The sequence below is a fragment of the Gossypium hirsutum genome, chromosome D07 (assembly GCF_007990345.1).
Source record: "Gossypium hirsutum isolate 1008001.06 chromosome D07, Gossypium_hirsutum_v2.1, whole genome shotgun sequence".
NCBI classification, from domain to species: Eukaryota; Viridiplantae; Streptophyta; class Magnoliopsida; order Malvales; family Malvaceae; genus Gossypium; species Gossypium hirsutum.
The window spans coordinates 24568497-24575208 of NC_053443.1; the positions used below are offsets into that span (position 1 = coordinate 24568497).

General features: G+C 33.1%; 1 long non-coding RNA gene across 1 annotated transcript; it reads left to right on the forward strand.

Moving 5' to 3' along the window:
* Positions 1-3720: 3720 nt before the first annotated feature.
* On the forward strand, positions 3721-5893 carry LOC121219112 (uncharacterized). Its single transcript, XR_005915834.1, has 4 exons — positions 3721-4156; positions 4390-4462; positions 4593-4659; positions 5753-5893. It is a non-coding gene; the product is annotated as an uncharacterized lncRNA (long non-coding RNA).
* The last annotated feature ends 819 nt before the right edge of the window (positions 5894-6712 follow it).

The window sequence follows — 6712 nt, forward strand, 5'->3', positions numbered from 1 at the left end:
AATTTAGCTTGTTTATTTATGTAACACCCTAAAAAAGGGCCTAGGAGTTTTAGGGGTATTTTCAAAATTTTAGCTCTAGAGTGCTCGAAATTTTGTAGTATGGTAAATAGAGATTATATTCGACTATGGCATTTTAACTGTTAAATAAATTTTGAACAAGTGCTCTAGAAATCTTTAATTTTAGGAAAAGGATTGAATTGAAATAGAGTAAAAAATGTGAGTTTTTAAGAGGCAATTAGCCCAGATTTTAAAATTCAGCCTATTTCTTCCACCACCAACATGATTTCACGATAGGTTTTTCCCCAACACAAGCTTTGTCATCCCTTGCTATTCCCTTGCCCCTTTCATTGGTTTTTGCTTCCCAAACCATAGCACTTTGATTTCCTAACATTTCCTAACATTTCGTGTTATCTAGCCCTTAAAATTGAAGTATTATCCATTGAATCACAAGTTTTTAATAAAAGTAAAAAATAGAGTCATTAATGGTGGATTCTAAGATTTTGAGTAAAAATGTGATTTTAAAGTGTTATTATATTAGTTTCAATTTTATTAAGAGTTTTTTAAAATTACATTGAAGTTTCGTTAATGATTTCTCATGTTTTAATGAAGTTTGTGAAAGTTGCCTAAAAAATGTTGAAAAATGCCGATACCAGGAATTGAGCATTTTAGTGTAATTCAAAGGTTGGGAATTAGGCGTAGACAATTAATAAGATGAACGAAATTCGTTTTAGGTGAAAAGGTTAAGCATAGTCCAAGTTATGAGCATTTTAAGTTTGTTATGTTAATGGTTTTGAGCTACTTGGGAACTCAACTTAGGCTTGTGTTTTAGTTGGTTTGAATGAATCATTAGTTGTTATTTGACTGTGTTTATTGTATGATTGTATTGTGTGAAGCCTTGGATTTGTTAAGGCCTTCAACCAGTTAAAAAAAGAGATAGATTGAGCTTTTGGCTTCTCGGCTAAAACATTAGTGGTGAGTGTTTGGAACCGCTACTCGTAGACACAATTCATGCGTATTTGGGAATTTAGTTGTAGCCAAAACCCGACTCTAAATTCCAATTTTCAGTTTTCTTGTATCTATATTTGTGTGTGGTTTATGTGCTTGCTTGATTATGATCTTGTACATAGTGATGAGAATCTCACATATGCGGTATATGGATATGATAATTGTTGTAAGAAATGCAAATGTATACATGATTTATATATGTTATATAGAAGTAAGAGTGTTTTCCAAAAGATGCTTACATGCAGTGATAGTGCTCGGATAATCAGTAAGTAATATGTGTGTTAAATTGGACATTTTGGTCTTGTTATTCTTGAAACCATTGGATACAGTTGGCATGCCATAGGATTATGAGTACTCACCTATATGTATAGTGATTTTTGGTGTTGATGCCCTGGGACATGTTTGGAGGGATAAGGTAATGTGAGCTAAGCTCCATTCAATGGGACATGTGAGGGAAAATAAGGAGAGTGTTAGCTGTACGCTTCACTTCTTGGACTTGTTTGACTCTATGGGTCTATGTTTCTTGTGTTGGGGATCCGTGTATCCGATAAGTGATGATAGAGCTCACTATAAGTTTCATAACTCAATAGCCAAATTATCTTGTATTATATCTATATATGTGTGTTGTGTGATGAATGCCTTAATAAATATGTGGTTGTTATGCAAATGAACTGTTAGACAATGCATGTTAAAGTGTTACTCGTTACTAAACATAAGACTCTAGTTTCGTGTATGTATGTGGTTATTGTGGATGCATGATTGAATGTTTGTGTTATGGTTGTTTCACTCATTCACTGAGCTTGTTTAAGCTCACCCACTCTTTTCAACATTTACAGATTAGTAACGGCTCATTATGAGCGGTGTGGTTGTCCTAGGGAGTGATCCAAGGAAGACTCGTTTATTCTTGTAGGTGATCTTTCAGTTATTTTTGTATTGGGAAATAAGGCAATATGGTAGACTTGTTTAGTTCTATGATTCGTTTGGATTATTTAGCGAATTCGTTTTATTTCAATTTTGGAAGTTTGTGAGTTTATATGTTTACTTATGTTCATGAACTTTAATAATGGCTTGATGTATCTTGCTTGGTCATATTTTGATGATTTGATCTATTAAATTTAGCCGTGGATGATTATTTATTGAAGTAAGTGATGCATGATGCTTAGAATCTATTTTGGAATGAGTTAATTGCATTTTTGTGCTGCATTTTTATGTCCAATGGCAGCAGTATTGATATTCGGGATTTAAAATTGACACCTCTGTGTTTTAAAATGTGTAGGGAGTCAGAATAGAGATTTAGTTTCGATACCTTTTCTCGAGTATTGATTCTCGAGGTCAAAGTATTGATATTTCATGGTAGGTATCGATAATTTTTGAGACTTTGGGATTTAGTCGAGAAACAAAATGCAAGTTTGGTATCATTTTCTCTAGGTGGTAGCGATACCACACAGAGAAAATATTGATACCCAAGTGTCAGTATCGATACCTACAGGCACATTCTGAGAATTTGGCTAAATGGACCCTATGCATCTTAACACTCGTTTTTAGGATTATTTATGGTATGTCTTGCACATAACATTGATAACTAACTATAATTGATTTAAAAACTATATGAATACTAAAATAAAAAATGCTTTGGTTAGAATAAACTTTTACTTTTTGTATATGACATGAAACAGTGGTGTGGCATCCCGTATTCGATATTGGCAACTAGGCCGGGTATAGGGTGTTATAATTTACTTTGTTACATTACTGACCAAATTGAATAAATGTGAAACTTTGCATGAAATTATATTAGAATTAGAAAGTATAACGTCCCTAATGAGAATATATAAAATTGAATTTTAAACCAAGCTAGAAATTGAAAGTTATGACTGTTCCGAGTTCAATGACTAAATAGAATAAAATGTAATATTCTAGGGATAATGAAAAATGGGTTCATATAGGTTCATGTATATCATAACATTGTATAAAAATGTTTGGTATTGATTGGTTATATAAAACAATTGTATAGATCAAGATTTGGATCAAAGTGGAGCTAATAGGGGAAAAGTTAAAATTGCATATTAGTCCCTGAAGTATCCACTCTTTTCACATTTTGAATAGGGAAGTTCATATGGAACTTACTATTTTATTTTATGTCTTGTTAAACGTTGTATTTGATTCCATTTATATATGTTTGTACAAAATTAAAACATTTGTGAATTTGGCTTGAATGGTTAGTATAGATTGAATTGAAATGTTATGTGATATTTGGTTATAATAAAATAGTGCAGGGTTCAATTGTGAAAGTCTGAATGTGTACAGTATGTGCAATTGAAACATGTAATTACATACAAGGTACAATATAAAATATAGATAATTACAATGATGATATTGAACAATATGAAATTGATGCCCGTGTTAACTTAGTAAAAGTGTCCCATCCCAAAAATCAAGGGTTAGTAGAATCGGATTTGTGAACCAAGAAAGAGGTCACGCCCTAATTTTTGAGATTATCTGTGCATTTTTAGGGAAAATGAGTTACCGGTCTGTTAGTTAACTGTTTGAATTTTCTTGAAACTCAAGTTCAAATTTCTTCCCTTGCACAATTATTATTATTTTGCAAATTTTGCTCCAAACCTGTACCATCCAAAATTTTTTGTTTAAATTTGCTTAAATTAATTCAATAATGAGTAATTGGCCTAGTGGTTAAATGAAAACAAGGAGACAGTGCAATTCGCTTAGAAACTCGAGTTTCATTCCCTTCTCCCTTTCTTTGGGATTTCATCACAGTTGTGTCACCCTATTATTAGAGTTTTTTTCTAGCAGCCTAAACCAGCCATATTTTTTGCCCTAAACTTCCCTTTTTACCATTCCTAATAGCCTCATTTACTGTCCATCGTCGCCCCCTCTCGCTTGTTCATATCAGTGACAGTAAGTCTTCTTTTTTCTTTCTCTATTGTTATGCCTTGTGTGTCAATTTTTGGCTGCTATTTTTACAGCCAATAAATCATCATTCCAACCCTTAAAATTTTTCTTTTTGGCTTTCCAAAGATCCCTTCCTGTGCCACCCCAAATATGTCTTTTCTATCGTCTCAAGTGGTATTGCCACCCCCTTAGAACACCATTGTTTTGGGACTGTCATTTCTCTTCAGTTGTCGCCTCTACTATTGTAAGTTTTTGGATTTTCCCCTCTATTTGGATCTGATTTAGATGTTCCTAATTGAGTAATTAACTTAGACGTTCATCCGACAACTCGAATCTGGGTAACGGGTAGTGCAAAGTGCAAACTTGTGCGAAATCTTGCATTGTTTCGCTTTGTTAATAATGTCTGCTTTGGCTGATTGCTTTAAAGTCTGAATGGGGGTTTTTGGTTACTTTTTTTTGGGTATTATTTATTTTTAGGTGCTGATTTAAACATCCTGGATCAGCAGTGACTACAGATCTCGTTCGCACTCACGTTTCCTATCAAAGCAATGTAAGTCCACCTGTTTATTCAGATTTAAAAATTCGTGCTTATAACACTGCTTAGGCAGAACCCCTTTTAGGTGTTTCAAGATTGTTTATTAATCATATATTATCGTATTAAGTGCTGATTTTGGATATAGGCTCATCTAAGGCTCAAGAGCGGAAGTGCGGATTTTACAGTTTAGTGCTATGATTTGTGAAATTAAGGTGTGGGTTCTAACTTACTAAATTAATCATTAAATGAGTATCTTTAATATTTAATATGGTAATTAATCTTGTTGGTCGGGCTTGGTTAAATTACTAAGTAAGTAATTTAAAGGTCGTCGAATCAGGTACGTTTCGAGCTTAACAAATAATGTGAATGCAAAACTGATTGTTTCATAATGATATGTTATAGCATGATATGTTGATTATTAAATGTTGTTGGTTTTTTGTAGAGCATATCTTATTATGGAATGAAAATTTGAAATTTTGAATTTTATGCTTAAGTGTGATACCATGGAATGAATTAATTGAAAGTTGATATACATGCATTGGAAAGTTGCTTTAGTAGCATGATAAATTGTCGTTGAAATGATTATAATATTGAAATGTGATAAAGCGTCATTGAATTGATTATGAAATTGAACACAAGGACAGAATGACTAGAGAATTGAAATGAATGATATAATAAAAGCGTGTAAAATATGCCACTGAATTGAAATTGAAATGGAAGCATGTGAAGCATGCCACTGTATAGAAATTGAAATGTAAGCATGTACTTAATGTTCCTTGTATGTCATAAGACATGTGCATGGGGTGGGATGTTGTGGATGATGGAGGAGTTCCATTGAGTAACGATAGTAGATTAAGTCTGCATTAATGTTGTCAGTGCACTACAGCAGGAGCAATGGGGAGATTGGCAATTATATCACATAATGATTGGCAATTTAATCAGCATTTACTAAACTGGTGGCTTGCCCACAAAATTGGCAGCTTGTCTGTATATTGATTGGTAGTAAAACTACATTGTTTTTAACAGTGGTTTAACCACATCGAGCTCTACTTGCATTGTTCAGAGTTTGGCAGACGGGTCCTGGGGAACTCGTGGTGTGTAGCGGATGGATGGGTAGGAACATTTTTGCATTGCATCATGCTCACGACAAACTCGAATGACATTAATTTATGCTATGAATTGTATTGTGTTCTATCGAATGGTATTGCATTACTGATTGTTTCTTGCATGAATGATTATGTGATTATACTATTATAAACTCACACTAAGCTAGTTTAGCTCACCCCATAGTTTCAAACTTCTCAGGTAATGCTCATTACTAGGATCGAACCCGATACACGGAGTATCACCTCGGACATCGAATTGTTTTTAAATAAGTATTTTTAATAAGTTCTTTATTGACTTTTGGATTGTAATTTTTAATATCTTGGGTCTATGGCTTGATTATTTTTTATTTGGGATTTTTTGCATGCATGGATCATCGAAGCTTAGTAACCAGCAATTGCATGATATCTGGTTTAAGAAAACTGACATTGTTCATCAATTTTCCTTTGCATTACAAATTAACCATTTTTGGAAAAAAACAAATCGATAAGGCAACAAGATTTCCAAAATGACATGAACAATGGTTTTTTACTGCATTTCTATTATTCGGTTTTTAAAAACATAATGTCAAATCAATTAGTCTTCTAAAATATGGAAACAATAATAAAATGGACTCTAAGTAAAGATGGCCTAATTAAATAATTACTTTAACATTATTTAATTTCAAGAGTGTTGACCTTTCCTAAAGTTAGACAAGTTAGGGTTTTTTGTAAGATAACCCCAACAAACGAATGTTTTATCTAACTTGGATCACCAATAACGGTTTTCTTCAAAACTAGTTGTGTTAAGGATTTTCAAAGGTCAAATGGTCTACTTAACCATTTTGGTGGCTAATATAGCCTTCTCAATCTAGCCATAATGTCTAGGCCAGGTTAGGGAGGTTACAAAGAGGTTAGGATACGTTTGGTATGTTAATAGGGTCTCATGGGTGCTTGTACAGGGATTATCATAGATTTTAATTGGATCCAATATTCGTTGAGGATTCTCAAGTATTATATGACAAAGGTTTAGCTCAAATGAGTAACTTGATGTGTAGTGATATAATTTTAGCCTAGACGAGTAACCTGATATATATATTTAGCTCGAACGAGCAAGTTGATGTGGTGTTCTTTACCAATATATCCAAGTCTGTTTTACTAGGGTTCATCGAGAAAAATGACA